General features: G+C 40.7%; 1 protein-coding gene across 1 annotated transcript in view; it reads right to left on the bottom strand.

The window, feature by feature from the left end:
• Positions 1-14,865, bottom strand: part of LOC114555310 (spermatid perinuclear RNA-binding protein) — an 88,325-nt gene extending 73,460 nt beyond the window's left edge. The window contains exon 1 of the mRNA XM_028577615.1: positions 14,602-14,865. The gene's annotated coding sequence lies outside the window, so the exon portion shown is untranslated. The remainder of the gene's footprint in view (positions 1-14,601) is intronic.
• Between the last annotated feature and the right edge of the window lie 2,466 nt (positions 14,866-17,331).

Consider the following 17,331-nt stretch of genomic DNA (forward strand, 5'->3'; position numbering starts at 1 on the left):
GTCTGGCCCCCAGAATAATCATGAATTCACAAAATGTAAAGAGGATGTTATTTATCATTTCAAGCATTTAGAGCAAAAACCCAGACCCCTGTATTTACATCTCTATTCACATGCCGGGATTCTGTAGCCTACAGCGATGCCCAAGCTCCACACACACGGCTGAGCCGAGATGTGTGTCCCTTAAAACACACACACACACACACAGCATGAGCCGAGATGTGTGTGCGTTAAAACACACACACCGCTGAGCCGAGATGTGTGTGTGTTAAAGGTTAAAACACACAGCACCTGACTGGGAACGATACAGAGTTACCAACGGCGGCTGGGGCAGATAAACTCACGCTGGTCTCTTTTCTGTAAATAGGCTACAGTTAAACCTTTGTGAGTAGAAAGTCAATACTTATCAATGCACTCACCTGTGTAGACCGGCATAAACATGTAGGAGGCGATATTTCAATCTGCTCAGTCCACCGCACTGTTTTACGCAAACACAGCTCTACTCTGCAAATAGCAGCTAAAACAAAAGCTGTCGGTTTGTAGTCTAACTGTTTATCTTAGGTTGCCGGGAATCTGCAAATTTTGACAAATTCTTGTAAACCTCACTGCTGGATGAACAAACCAAACCCTCCGCTAGAGCGGAGAATCTGGAGCTACTTAATATGCACGTGAATGACGCGATCGTTACGTTCAGTGATGATGATGATGATGCTGGTTGTATTATTTTGCAACAACATTGTTTCATTGCAAATGAGGCATAAATGACGAGTGCATAGCCTGCTTATCAGTCATTCATCATTAAAGCTGGGCTTTTGGCTTTTCCACGTCAACTTTTCGCTTCAGCGTCTTTGACAGTGACATGTTTACCTGACAACAGCCTTTCTTCCTGCAAGCATTTTCCACCAATCAGGATGCTGCATACTACAATGTTTCCATAATCACAGACTTTAACCATCACTCCTCAGTGAACTGCCTCCTAGTCTGAGATCTTTTTCTAGTTAAAGAGCCAGTTATCATTATTCCATGTTTTTTAGGAGTTTGCTCACACTAATACATGTTAAAAAATAGTAGCATTAATTCAGTAAGAAAGTGAAAATTTCGAACAAGAATAGGCGTATTAGGTATAAATTCATTTTATTTTCTTTATAGAAAGTCCGGCCGCCAGAGTGCTTAGAAAAATTCTGAAAAAAATGTAGTTGATGATCCCTGCTGTAGACTCTCTGTCCAGTCAGAGACATATATTGTGTAATTGATGTTTTCAGTTCAATTAATTAAATCCAAGTAAATGGAACACTCACAAGATGTCAACAAAATCACTCGGTTCCCTTTAAATCTTTCAGAAAATGATGTAAGTGTATTGAATCGTATCGTTGGCTGAATATGGTGATATATATCGTATCGTGAGCTGAATATCGTGTATCGTATCGTATCGTGAGATTAGTGTATTGTATTTTTGGTGGTAAACACTTGCTGTGCTTATGTTATCCTTACAAAACCCTGTCTGGATAAACACAACATCCACAGTTGTCGAGCTCAAACCAAATTGTTTGTTTCTACTGAATCACTGAAACTTTGAAAGGCAAAAAGTTCCTTTTTTTTTGGCAGTGCTGTTCCCTATTATAAGAGGACATTCGGAGGAAATTGCCAAATGCATGTACCCAAAAAAACATATCAAACAAAGATGGGCATTGCAGATACTCATTTTATCTTTAAAATGATCGCTGGAGTTTCAGACTTTACTCAACAGGCGACAACAGAGGGCAGAAAACCAACAGAACTCATGTGGGACTGAGACACCCGGTTTACTACAAACTTTAAAGACCCAATCAAATGGATGCTTTAACAATGACTCCGTAATAGTGACCTCATCCTAGAGCCCTGCACGGGCCAAAAGCTCCAACCCTAACCCGGCCCTGGCCCGTGGTGTTCAAGCCTTACCCGACCCCAGCCCGACAACGCCTGCAATTTTTTCAGCCCGAACCCGGCCCGACCCTAGACCAACATCAATCACGTTTAAGGTCTCTCTGACGCACGCACGCTTTGATGCGCTCTCTCTCTCTGACGCGCGCTCTCTGACGCGCGTTGTCTCTGCTACACACGCAAACACAAAACGGTCACACGCTACTAAGATGGGCACAATGAGGAGAGAAGCTAAAATAAGCCCGAGTCCGACCCACTGCCACTGGATGGCAGAAGGTACTTTACAACAGTTTTGTGTTTTTCAGAGTTTACAAGGTGTAATTGAATAAACCATGAGTTTTACGAGGGGCACCTGAATGCACCATAATCTTAACGAGGGGCACCTGAATGCGCAATGGAATCCTGTTGAGTCCACACGCTCTACAGTTGGTTGTTTGTTTACATAACTCACGAGGAAAGCCAATGTTGCCACACCGGTGACTTCAGGGAAGCGGGAGGATTTTCCAGTTCTGTTATTTCTCCCTCATCTCCGCCTCGGGCAGTGGCCACGATGTCTGGAGAAGTTCAGCGAAGGTTATGCTGTGTTTTCAGCTGTAAGCTACGCTGTGTGTCGTTCTTATTTAGTTTTGACGTTGGCAAAATTGAAATCGTGACACCCCGGGCCTATTCCAACCAACACCGATTTTTGAGCAATTCCACCTTTCATCCCTCTTAATTTTTTCCATCAGCTTTTAATCTTCTCCACTGATATTGCACAGATTCAAGAACTTAACTGTATTATGCATGCAAATTCTACCAGTGCATTTTCATACAGCTTGCAGTTTGTCACCATATTATCAAAGTGGCTAAACTGATAGTTTACAGTTTAGACTCTTATCTCACTCCAACAGCCTGTTTTAGCAGGAATCATGTATTAAGGAAGTTAAGATGCCATTTCAATGTGTATCTAAAGGGTGACTCTTTAAGGCCATATTAAGACTAAAAAAAGCATATTCTTCTGTCGACACTAAGCCGGCGTTTCTCTGCCCAGGATTGCGGCTTTTTGATAACAAGTCTCCAGAGTGGATGAATCTGAACACAGTGGTCTCACGTTTAAGTGTGAAAGAGGAAAACAAGGGTCTTTCTGTTCAGAAATCAACTTGCTGTTGCCTCTAATCCTCAAACTGTCCACGCTGCCAGCTGCTGTGTCTTTCTTCCTGCTGAAGAAGATTGTCTGTGAGATCAAGCTTAATTATTTTGTTCCATAAACATAACCCCCCTCAGTGTAACAACCTGAACACACCATGAAAAACACAAAGAAAGTTGAGCTTTTATGTCCAAGGCTGAAGAGATAAAAGCTTTTGCGGGTCATGATGCAATTGGTGGACTCCGCTGAGCTCAGGTGAAGCAGCAGGAGAGTCTCGTCTGAGGCAGCTCGGTCGACTAATGGCTTTCATTAGTGCGGCTCTGGATGCATAGCATTCTTCCTGGACTCCACCTCATCGCACTCACAGCTCACGTACTGCTCCAGCACTCCTGCTAGCCAGTGTAAAACAAGGAAGAGAGGAACAGAAGAAAACGCCTGGTCCTTTAACCAGCTGTATCACCACACATCTTGTCCACCCAGGGTTCAACAATAAGGGTTAACCGACGGCCCGGGGCAAGTAAAACGCCATGTCGGGCAAGTAAATTTAACAACCCACTTGCCCGTTTGGGCATCATCGTATCATAAATGACGCTATTATTCTCTTGCCCCTCGTCAGGAGAATTCTTTCTGAATGATTTGATTATAAAGTGCAGTTTGCCAATTAAGAATTGATTTGGTGCTTGACGCTTTTGACCTTTTTTTTTTTTGAAAAAAAAAAGTAAACTTTTGATGCTTTTTGACTTTTTCAACATTTGACGCTTTTTAACCCTCTGAGGTCTAAGGGCATTTTAAGATATCTTCTTAAAAGATGCTCTAAGCGATGTTGGGTGACGTTACTTCTTGTTGATGTTCAAAGTATTTTCAAACAAAACAAAGACTCCTCCCTCCTCCTCATCCCCTCCCCTCCCTTCTGTGATTCAGCGCACTAAACCCCCCCAAATCCTTCTTGTCCGTTATTGGCTGAACACTGGAACACGGTTCGTGTATGTTTGCATGGTCCAGGTTGGACTAGTTTGTTTTTGTTGGCGTGTGTGGACCCTGGGCTGTGTACAGAGACTGCGTTTTTTTACAGTGTGTTCAGGGGACCGGCAGCTCGCGGAGAGGAGATGTTTGCTGTATGTGACAAATAATGTTGTAGCCTAAAAAACGCGTGACATTGCTTAGAGCACCTTCAAATTCTTATTTTAAAAAGGGTTTTGCATATAACCTGATCCCCTGTGTTTCAAATCAAACAGAACAATCTCAACTTTCTGTATAATAACGCCCAAAGTTGTTCCAGAGCAATGTATAAAGAGATAATTTGGACCTAAAGTGGAAATATTTCTCAAGTCTCTTGTGAAAACATACCTACAATTCAATTGTTTTGGTTCTTGAAATGAGTTTACAAAAGTCTTGGGTTCACAAAAGTAGCGTTATATATGAATGAAATAGTAAATTAATATCTATAATGACATTTTGTAATATTGCTTTTTGAGTAGGAGTGTTGTCAAACATCGCTTGGACGCGCCGGTGCGTCTTCTGTTCTCAGAGGGTTATAAACTAAAATTCTATACTTTCCACGTTTTTTTACGTATTTTTCGAAATGCTTGACCTTTTACCAATGTTTTTTTCGGCACATTTTTTGATGCCGTTTCAAACATTCTTTCTCATTAAACATTTGTATAGGGGCCAGTAATAATTAACTTTGGGCAAGTAGAATTATTTTTTCACACGCTGAATGTACAAGTGAAAAATAACCTTAACGCTAAACCTTGCCTTACCTGTTGCACTTCCACCTACACAGGTGACCTCAGTGTCGCCTTCCTAGATATCTTTGAATTTCAAGCCTTTCGACTTTCTCCAGGTTTAACCTGGAGATGAAGAATTGATGGTGTGACTCACGACGAGGCTGTATAACACAAATTTTCTTTGCAACAGCACGTGATGGGAGATACCAGTGTTGGTATTTTTTAGACTAAAATGTAATACGAGTGTTTCAAACTAGGTTTGGGGGTTGTGACAGTATATCATGAGTCGATTTGTCATATACTGTTTATGCTCTTGGATATCTCCGGAATGTCTTAGACCACAACATCGCTAATCAATCAGCAGATCTGCTTCATGGACGTACAGGATTGTACGACGGACAACAGATATTAAAAGTTGCATTTTTTATAAATTTGATACTATATATAGCAGATTTGGTTTAGATAAACACATAAGATACTCTTTTGATAAGGTTCCCTTTAGTTATTCAAGAACCGTGACCAAGATCTGTACTCATTTTACAGATGGAAAATAAACTCTTTGTAATAGAAACACTGTTTCTAAATGACCTCAAACACATCTTTAGTATTTTTGCTTTGCAATTATATCAGTCTAGCTCTGAAATCCATTCTTTATGCAACTTGTGAGGCTGCACGAGCTGTCCTTCACCTGGGGGAGCTGGCGGAATGCTACCAGAGCAGAAATGCCTGTGTAGTAGATTTTAATTGGACGGCAAAGTGCTCTGCCTCTCTGTGGATCTTTTTCAAGCCTCAAACGAGCAGCACTCGTCTTCCGCGAGCATTTAAAGATACGTGAGGGAGATCTTAAGGGGAGTAACGGCAGCCTGGTGCGGGCTGACAACAATCAGGTCAGCCCCAGATAGAGCCACAGTGAGGCTCAGCCGGCAGCAGAAACAGGACAACACACCCAACTGTAACTGAAAGGCTTAAAGGTTTAACACGAGATGTACTACTGACTGGAACCTTACATTCAAAACCACAATAAAGTTACAGAAATGAAAATATTCCTCTATTTATAATCACAATCAGGGCCTTTCAATTAACTTTTGTAATCACCAGCCAACATGGCTAGTACATTTTTAAAAGTTACCAGCCAATCAGATTTTCCACAAGCCAATTTTTTTCCCAGGAAAAATAAAACCATAAAAAAAAAAAAAAAAAAAAAAAAAAAAAGATTATGAGTGCCGCTGAATACATTTAAGCATCCATGTTTCTTTAAAACTGTGTTTTGCTTGATGGTTGGTAGATAAAAGTTAAACATTTATATTTACGTAGTTTTTTCCCTAACTAACTTCACTACTTAATTTCAGCTCTTCTGGTTTGTTTCGTGCCGTTCCGTTCGTTTCCAAGCCAAACACACACACCAAACCGCCCAAATTTCTTGCTGGAAAACAGACCAATCTGTGAACACTGGCTTGTCGGATCGTTTCCGCAGCCGGCCGATTTAAACAGACGCTTCGTTTCATTCATCACCAGCCAAATTGGCTAGTAACTTTACAATGTTATACCAGCCAAAGCTCATTTTTACCAAGATTTGGCGGGTTGGCAAGTGTCAATTTAAAGCCCTGATCACAATCCTCTTAGTATTAAAAATATATACATATCTGTGCAGGGCTTTAGATTGGTGCTGGCGCCATTACCAACCTGATTAATTGAATCAGCAGGTAACAGCCATGATGTGACCGATCCAAGTTTCTTTATCAATGTGGTTATATAATTCAGAGTTTATGCGATCACTTGCATTCATTTAACCATGACGGGCCACCAACTACTGCCACAGCTAACCCTAGCCTTGTTTTACTTCACATAAAAAATATTTCAAAAAGTGTTGCAGAGTACAGGCGTACATATTATAATACATTGGGGGGGAGCACTGGTATCAGATTGGTACTACATTGACTGAAGTATGGGAGTTGATAAAAAAAAACAAAAAAACAGTTGGATTGGTGCATCCCTCAACAAACCTCTTAACATTAACACTACTTTTTTACCCAGGGACGAGTGCAGCGTTTCAAACAACTCGTTGCCTTTATGTAGGGATTCAGTCTGCTAATTCATTCATTAAACAACCTTTAAACTAACTCCACTGATTTGCAAAACATCAAATGAGATTTTTCTGTTTTAAGTAAACTAGTACAAAAAAGGGGAAAGCTTAAATAGAAATGTCTTAAAAAGGTCAAATGTAGCATTTGAGCTGATGTCCCTATGATGGAAGTCCATGAGGGGGTTTGGTAAAGGAGCCCCAGTGCTGGCAGAAGCAGCCGACTGGCAGCTCGCACGGTTCGAGCATCCAGAGCGCTGCAGGGTTTCTGTTTTCAAAGGACATCTAACAGCTCAGGAGAAGAGATATCCTCGGGGACTGTCAGAAAAAAAAAACACCGTGTCCCGGATGATGAGGCATTCATTTCATCCGGGCAGAGTCAGAGAGATGGCTGGTTCAGATCTGACGCCTTCTCTTCGGTCATCACTCTAAAACGAGGCTACTTTCGGAGGTTTACGGTGCACGATGAGTTGAGCTCTCCAGACTATTTCGGTGGGTGAAATAAGGGGCAACGTGTAGCTGAAATAAGAGCAGATGGAGCTGATTGCAACAGGAACCTCTCTGCTCAGGTTTCACCTCAACAGAGCCCTTCAGTTACACTCAAGAGATGAAGCTACTCACTGCCGTCGAGCCAACGCATGAGAGGGAACCAGAGTTTGATGCTCGGTCTTGGCAGTCGGACAAGTAAACAATATGCTGATGTAGCTATCACTAAATATTAATCTCAATTCATAATTAATGTGGGTGCAGTGTTATACACGGGGGTCGATATTGTGCAGTTGTGTGGTCAAGCTAATGATGTTGACTACAGAAACAAACAAAGAAAAGACTTTGTATATGTGAAAGTGTTTGCCAGATGATTTCCTTTGCATTATTCGTTCATTTTGCGGTTATGTGTCACTTTAAAGATGGCAACAGATGCCAGAGTTTCTCTATATGTCAACGCCGGGTCACTCTGCCAAAAGACAGTAAAAGCATCTAAGTCTGATTCATGTAGATTGATTTAGTAACACACAATGGTCTAAATCCTGTTTCTGAGGAATGAGATTATCTTATTCAAAGATAGGAAATCTCAGTTTGAATTACATATAAAATGTAAATAAATAAACAAATATTGAGTCAGTTTTGTTAAGTGAAATCTCCTTCTAGTAACACAGTTTGGTCATTTTGAGCAATTAAAAAGACCAACAGTTTAAACCCCAAAGACATTCTATTTTAAATAATAAAAAAAAACAAAAAACAGAAACAAATCAGCAAATCCTCAGAGTTGAGAAACCAGAAAATATTTGACATTTTTGCCTGATGAGACCCCGTCCTACACCTTTGGGATGAACCAGGACACCGACTGTGAGCCAGACCTGATCACCCAACATCAGGGTTGGACCTTAGTCACTAGGGTTGCAAAGTGGCAGAAATCTTCCGGTAAATTTCCGTAAACTTTCCATGGAAAGTTTAGCTGGGGAATTTTGAAAACATTCCTATTTGGAAACTTTCATGGGAATTAACGGGAATAAACTGGACATTTTTAATATTGCTTTCCGTGGGAAGTTTAGCTGGGGAATTCTGGAAACATTCCAATTTTGATTCACTATGGTTAGTGGGCTATACAATTAACAGACATAGGTTAATAATAGCAATGGGTTATGCCCCCCCCAATTTCTTTTTTTTTTAAAACTAAATGTTGGCAAGTATGTAGTAGCCTATGCTGATTACTGCATAGGCACGTGCATGTCATTGACGAATATAGGGAGGACATTCAACTGAAGGTGCATTCAATCAGGTTGTTTTAATCAAGATTATGCTGCAAGATGTTTTTTTTTCCCCTAACTACATTTAAGTTCCCTGTTATAAACTAACAGTATTATAACAAGCAATATTAAAAAATATCCCTGTTAATTCCCATGGAAAGTTTCCAACTTTGAAAATTCCTGGAATTTTGCAACCTTATTAGTCACTAATGCTCTTGTGTCTGTATGGGAGCAAATTTCTGCAGCTAGGTTATCAAATCTGGTGGAACCCCTGAAAGCAGAAGAGTGGAGGTTGCTATAGCAGCAGATTAAAGAACACGGTTTTGGAATGACCACATGTGACGATTCCCGTGATCCTAAACATGCGTTTTCAGAGGCTCTCAATCCCGAAAAGACCTAAAATATATGGAAAAACTCAGAAGTTTATTATCATGAAAGTTGAAGAGTATCAACAGGGAATATCAAACCCCCCCCCCGACATATTCACTTGGTGGCGATAGGTCTGCCATGAGTACCAGCCGGGGTTTGATTTAAAAAGCTATGTGACGGTGGTCCAGAGCGACCGGTCACAGCGGACATGTTAGAGAACAACGGGTGTACAACTGTACCGCTTCACCACGGTGCTTCAACAATATGAAAAGATGAAGCAGAACCACTAAAACAAACTGTATTATGGTTTAAAGACTCCTGATTAGAGGACCACCGCTGATACATCACAGGCAGCATCAAAGTTTTCAGCAGGACAAATTACAACCCGCAGAGAAAAATGACTAACTGTACAGTACATCATCAGTTTTCTACACCAATATTTTGCTTTGGTATTGGAACAAACGAAGAGTCTACAGCCATGCCAGCAGCTCTGTGAGGCTGCACTTAGACACAGCAAGGCTCTGAGCTAAACCGCGTGCTAACATGCTCATTACGACAATGCAGCTGGTTCACCATCTTAGGTTAGTGTGTGAACATGCTAACATTTGCAGATAATCACCACTGAACACACTGTGCAGCTGTGTCTCCTTTAGGATTTATTTTTTTTTAGCAGTGGGGGTGGTCCGAACCCCACCCCCCCCCATGAAACGGAACGGACACTTCGCTGCAACACAAACATACATTTATTCACCTCTATTCACACACACAATGAGACATATTTTCAGTTGTGACTGAACTGTATTTTTTGAGTTACTATATAGGCCAACTTTGATCTTGACCTATAGGCTAAGCATTCTGTAGCAAATAATAAACCCACTATTAATTACATTGTCTTAATGCAGTGTAAATACTTCAGCACGTAAAACATGCACCTAAAATACAAACGTGAGCCTTTAGCAATCGCTATCAAATCGACAGCAACGTGCAATTTAGCTCGCAGGTGAAGAATACAAACAACGAAATCACCAGCTAACTTCATTTAAATTTGCAAACAGAGAGGAAACACTGGTGTCTTGTTTGTGCAACCAACAGTCCAAGATCCAAAGACGATAGAAAACAGGGGAAACTATGAATATCCACATTTGAGAAGCTGGAACCACAGAATAAGGACATTTTATTTCTATCACAAATCGATTTAAACCAATAAATCGAGGATCAAAATTGCCAGTCAATCAATTTTCTGTCAATGGGCTACTTGACGGGGGACAGACAAAGAGCCAAAAAATGGAACATGTTCATTTATTATCAAAGATTAATTATCATTATATATCTCATATTGATTGATAAACTATAGGGTTGGTAAACAACAGCTTGAGGGCAAAAAATATGGCCCTCCTCTGAAAACATTGCTCTATTTCATAAATCTAGAGCAATAACAATGATTCTGATGTAACTCTATATTGAAAAATGGCCTTCTATCTAAATTTAAAAGCCTAATCAATACTGCAAAAAGAAATGCAAACCGATACTGTGCCTCGTTCTGTACCACGTGCCACATATAGATCATATTATGGTGAGGACCATCGACCACCTGTCATTTGTTTCCAACTCTCACAGCTGGTGAACATCTGTCGTCCTATGACTTGAAATGATTAATCAATCATCAAAATACCCGTTGAGTCAATTTTCTGTCAACTGACAATTAGATTGATCAAGTATTTGTTCTGGCACTACGGTTATTCAAACGACCATGAACGGCTCTGGACATCACATAGTGAAATGGTATATTGCTAAGTGGTATCAACAATCAAAGTCATATTATTTCTAGCCTGTACCCACTGGACAACAGGAACATTTTTGGTCATGCTGATCAACTAGGGTGAGAGGTTTTTTTTTACGCAACTGAAAGAAAGTAACACAACCTGATAATCCGAGCACTTGTGCAGAGGTGTAGTTTAAAGTGTTAATCTGAACACACTGGTCTTAACTCTGTCAGTGTATTTGCTAAGGATTTACTGTTAAGAAAACATTTGTGTATTCCTTACACACAGGACCGGACAGCTCTAACTGAGAACAAAATCACACAACACACACACCACACCACACCACACCACACACACGCACACGCACACGCACACGCACACGCACACGCACACGCACACACACACACACACACACACACACACACACACACACACACACACACACACACACACACACACCTCATTTACAAGGAGCAGCTCCAGCATGATCCTCGTCAACTCAACACTTTTAGCTGCAGGCGGTCCAGAAGCGGCCATGGATGAACATTAGGCTCCGGTTACCGTTTCTATTTACATTCCTCCAGCTGAGAGGAGCCACCTGCTCCGAGGCTGGGGGCTCGCTCTGCTTACACACCGGGCCGCGGCTCAGACCTGCACTGGTGAGTGTTTATCAAGTTCAAACAAATACAGAAGCAGCTTTATAACCCTATTCCACCGAAATGATCAAATGTTTTGAAAAGACATGTGGGAGGGCGCCCGGATAGCTCAGTTGGTCGAGCGGGCACCCATATATAGAGGTTTACTCCTCGACGCAGCTGGCCCGGGTTGGACTCTGACCTGTGGCCCTTTGCCGTATGTCATTCCCCCCCACTCTCTCCCCTTTCATGTCTTCAGCTGTCCTGTCAAAAATAAAAAGGCTGAAAATGCCTATATTAATATATATATATAAATGATGTATGTGGGAAACCCCGCAAAAAATAAGTGATACACTCCATTCCCATCGCCAGTAGATGAGTAATTATGCCTTTCTGTTTTTCTTTCTGGTGTGTCACATTGCGGTGGAAAACAGGGTTAGTAAACACTACAGCAGCAAGGCCAGTCTGTCTACTTATTCAGTCGCTCGTTCAAACTCGGTGGAAACTCATTTGGAATGATGTTCGAGCGCTGCTTGCACGGAGACGGACGGAATTGGTGGCTAAGATGGCCACTAGGGCTGGGCATCGTTCAAAATCTTTCGGTGCCGATTCCTAACGATACTTTTTTCGATACCGATGTTTTAAAATCCATTTCAACATCAACAAAAATACATTCCTAAACCGATTCTTGAAAAACTGAAAAGGAAAAGAGGGAAAATATGGCATTTTAAAAGTAGCCTACATTTACAGTAGCTAGCTAACGGTGGACTACAGAGAAAGTCTGATATTTTTTACGTCCGTTTCGGAGCGACAGAGGGAAAATATTTCAGTCGACACATTAAGTGGAACCGAAATGAGGAACCAAAATGTACGTTCTAATCCGGTCCGTTTCCTACCGGTTGCGTAGGAACCAGTTCCATAGTGGAACCGGGTCTTGGTACCCAACCTTAATAAATACCGTGAGAGTAATTTGTCCCAGGAATAAAAGCCGATTGTAACCTTTCCGACTCAAGACAAAAGCCGAATGTTAGTAGGTGTTAGCGGGAAAGGGGCTTTAATCAACAGCAAGTACAGCGCTGCCCTGAAATACTTTCCCCCATTAAGCTGGTGATCTGTCAGGAGCAGGTGGGGGTAGGAGGGTTTTGATGACACCTGAGCAGAGCAGTTAGAACAGTTATGTTATGGGACGGTCTCTTGAACCATTTTGTCTCTTTGCCAACCACCCACCCCTCAAGCTGTACAACCTCAACAGGAGAGCCTCTAACTTCTGCATTCCCAGAGTTGCTTTCATTTAATCCTCATTTGACCCAGTGAGAAACATCAGAACTAAGACTCAGCTCGGTGTCACAGCAATATCATTTTGACATTTTTACTACCAGGGCTGATCAGATATCCTGGTTCTAGACCCTCTGAACCACTGCCCACATCTCCGATTCACTCAGCAAAGAGAAAAGTGGCAACAAAAAAATGGCAGCGAGTGAGGATGAGATTGACGCCAGCTGTACAAGCTGTTGGATTCGACTTACAGAGACAGGAACCCTTCACCATGGCTGGGTACCAAACTCAACGCTTTTTAGGCACCGACCGAATTGCCTCCTTAGTATCGAGTATCATCATTCGTCCTCAACATTCAATACTAAATTTCAATACCTAAAAAGCAAATCTCATCAGCGTCAGTGAGCCAATAAGCATGCAGCGTCATTCTACCAAGATCTAATAATGTCTGTGATTGGCTGTCAAACATTACTCAGTCCCTCCAGAAAAACACGATTATGCGATCGCATAATTCAATGCATAATCAGCCAAAGTCTGCATATTTATGCGGGGGCCGCATTTTTTCAAATACGCCGCACTTTCGCCGAATAAATTGCAGATTTCCACGCAAGATATGCAGGGCTTGCATGATTTCATAATCCCCGCATTTTCGTTTAAAAAAAAAGTCACATAAATCTTAGCAGAAAGTTGAAAAATTTTGCGTTTACTTCACACAAGAGCAGCCATTTTCCCCTGTTGCCATGTTATGAAGTGACGTAATTACGCAACGTGAACATCATCGAAAAGCAGAGTGTTGGGGGAATCACTTTTTTTCTCTTTTTCATCAAACGGCTCAATAACATACAGTCTGAAACGGGCAATATTTGGTTAAAATCTAAAACTGTCTGATCACAGAATAAGTACAGAAGACAAAATCTGATCAAACATTCAAAGACAGTTTTCTTTACTTGCTAATTTAAGTATTGAGGTTCAATCCCCAAAAGCAGCATTAATGCTCCTGGTAGGCTCAGGTCAGCTTTTCCAAAGGCCACCTTAATACAATACGAAACTCACATATCCATTGTGTACATTGAAGTAGTTATTGTAGTCATTCCTCCGGTCTATACTGGCGGTGAGGGGATCCCCTTCTTAGTTTGAATACAATGGGAGAGATGGGGACAGAATCCATCCATTTGAGTTGACTGCTGAAGCCTCATATTAGCCGGAAATAAAACTAGTTTGCAGTGTTTTCACATCAAGAAGGGATCTCTGTACATATGGACATGTGAATATTAAATTAGGACAATTTGAACCTATTCTTTAACTGCTGCGATTCACTTCAAATCACTGAAATGTAAGCTTATATCAAACAAATAGTGTCTTAGATTTCTTTTCTCACACATTTCTGACGTGCAAATGTCCTCTAAAAACACCACCAAACATGAAATTCAATCCTGGCAAGCCCTGGACGTTGAAACCTACAAGATTATATGTTATCTATATATGATTATCCGTGTGCAGGTGCATCATCCGTCACCTGTACCTACTTCTAAAAGGACTACAAACAGGTGCACTTCAAATTAAGACAATGCGAACTTCATTTTAGTAAGAGGACCTGGGCGACCTGTAACAGCAGCTCTTGTGTTGAGGAACATGATATGTTGTAGCGGGAAAGTATTTATTATTTAGTATCCCTTTAAACGTTAAAAAGCCACGTTTAGGACGGCCAGTGAGCTCCACGCGGGGTATGGAGGGACGGTTCAACGGACAGCCTGAGGGGAAACTTGCCGTTATTCTGGTGGTCATCTCGTTAACCATCGAAGACTTAGCTAAGTAAATCCACTAAGACCGACCTGAAGCTGAGCTAAACGAAGGAGGAAGTTAACCGAACCGAGCGGGACAGCAACACGAACAGCACGCCCGTTCATCCCTCTCTTCCCCCGCACCGAAAACTGTCACAAAAAGCGGACACTTAACGTTACCTTCACCGAGAGTCCGTTTACCACCGGGAGGAAGAGGAAGCTCGGAGGTCAGCGTGTCCAAAAAAAAGCCTAAAACAAAACACTTTGTTGCTGTTGTTTGAGTTTCCTGTAACAGAAATTAAGTCCAGTTCTGGTGTCAGCGTATCCGAGACTCACAACGTGGAGTGGAAGCGGCAACAACAACGGCGGCAGCAAACGGTCTCCCGGTCAGCCTGCTGTCAGCGCTCAGCGCAGGTTGCGGCTGCGCATGCGCCTACCAACTGCTAATGCGAAACGAAGATCGTCTAATGAGAAGATGGCACGTTAAGAGTTTAGAAACATGCCAGCCAAAAGTATGTTCTCAATAATAGTATATATTTTTGTCTTTATTACTAGATTGCTTACAATTTTAACGTTTTTATCTAAAAATATTTAATTACCTAATTACTATAAAAAAGGAGACATAGAGGAGCTTCTACAGAGGGTACATCATGCGAGACAGGATGCATAAAATTCAATAAGTGGTGAACCCCAGAAGGGGAAAGGACTGAGACATGTCTTGGAGAGTGACAGCAAAGGTGCTTTGCTGGAGGTGCCATTGTTTTCTGTTTCCTGTGTCATTCTGTACATGTTATACTGTAATATAATTTGCTTTTTGTTTTTTTAGCTGTTATAGTACAAAAGAGGTTAAGAGAGAAAAATGTTTGTGGGCTGGGATGGGCGTTGGAGGGGGTGTTAAAAGTTGTAATTGTAGTTTATCAGTGTTTTAAGCCCCCAACATCTCCTTCCAGGCAGCTATGCTTATGGTTATGGTTATGGTTATGGTTAGGGTTAGGGTTAGGGTTAGGGTTAGGTGCCTTGAAGTCAACGGTCGCAGCACTGCCTGGAAGGAGACGTTGGGGGCTTAAAACACCATTGAGCGTAATTGTAATTGCAATAAAAATATCTATGTAATTGAAAAGTTAAACAAGTAACAGCTTATATCTACTAAATAAAAAAGCAATTCAGTTACATAATAGCACAGTTGATCAAGGCTGTTGATTTATCAATTAATTGTTTGGTCAATAACATGTCAGAAAATAGTAATACACATCAAAAGAGCCCAAATTGAGTCATTCAAATTGATTGTTTTATTTCACAGTCCACAACCCAAATAAAATGATAATAATAAAGTCATGTTTGATAAATTAGAGCCAGTGACTTTTTGGCAGTTTCCATTTAAAAAAAAAGTCAATGATTAATTCATTGATTAATCAATTACATTTTCAAAACAGTTGCAGATATATTTTTCCATCCATCAACTAATCGAAATATATCAGCTCTACAAGTAAATATACTTTATACTTTTATATACTAATTTTATTGCACATACTGTATATTAAGATTTTAATTGGGCCTGCAGGGCTTCCATATATTGAGCAGTGAATAGAATTGTGATAATGTTATGCACAACACAAAGAGATGGTTGTTTCCTGCTTGCAGTGCGAGTTGATATATTTTGATGAACTCCTTGAAATAGTTCTGAAAATAGACACACAAATTATAACTTTATTGCAGCCATATTGAGAATGCCAGTTTAGCAGTCTCTACTGAGCTCAAGATTAATGGATAATCATCCATAACTATTTTTACTCTGTATACAAACTTTCCTAAACAAGCGGATTAAATGCCTGCAGCTAACTAGAGGCAGCAGGACAGATCATTACGTTCCATCCGCAGCCTCTAATTTGCACACTGCCGTGCCATTACCCCGCGTGTCTGCACACTGTTTACTTTTAAATTATGTCCAGCCAAAACCAGCATGCTGCAAAATAACTACTCAAATCCTCTGTGGCTCCTCAAACTGGCTGGTTTAGCATCTTGGACACACAGTTCACAAAGTGGAGACACATATTTCACTCCACATAACAAAATATCGTGTGAAAAACTGAGTTACAAAGTAAAAATATGCAACATTATTCACAGAAAATGTGACATGACAGGACGTTTTATCCCCACAAATTGATTATATATTTTGAAAGCCACATCATTCGTCTTTGGCGTCATAGTGTGTGCTTCATAATGTATTTTGCTACTTGGTGAAATTGTTTTCATCATGCACCACTGTAATTTGAACAGCAGATTATGTTAAGTATGAGATCAGTGAAGTGACGGGTCTAATTATGTTTGTATACTTCCAGCATGTGAAAGGCTACAACAACACTTTGGTACAGGTCAGAGAAAGTTTCAAATTTAATTTTAAATATTAAAAAAAAAGTAAGTTGACTTGATAGCCAGTCGCTGAGATGATCATTTCCAATATATGTTTATTAGGTCGGTCACATTTAGTGCGTACAAACTAGCCTGTGTGCTTGGTTACACCCTAACTGACCTCATATACCCTGTGCAATATTATCAATAGACATTCAAGCCATAAATTGTGTAGGTTTTTGGAAATTGCACTGGCCAGTTTTGATTATTGGTTGGGGCGGGGGGTTGTAACCCCATCCCTCCTGTAAATTATGCCTATGCATAAACTGTGTACTTATTAAACATTTGCACTGAATTAAAAGTACACTTCAAAAAAAAACATAGATTAAAAAAATAATAATAATAATTTAACAAATTGATGAAATATCATACCCCTTAAACTGATCGAGTGTATTATTGTAAAATCAGTCCAAAGGCTTTAGGTAAACTTAGAGAACAGTGCACGTCACAGAGCCTGTCAATAATATTTGGATTCCACTGTCCTGCAGTAATCTCTTCAGT

This window comes from Perca flavescens, chromosome 5 (genome assembly GCF_004354835.1).
Source record: "Perca flavescens isolate YP-PL-M2 chromosome 5, PFLA_1.0, whole genome shotgun sequence".
Taxonomy (NCBI): domain Eukaryota; kingdom Metazoa; phylum Chordata; class Actinopteri; order Perciformes; family Percidae; genus Perca; species Perca flavescens.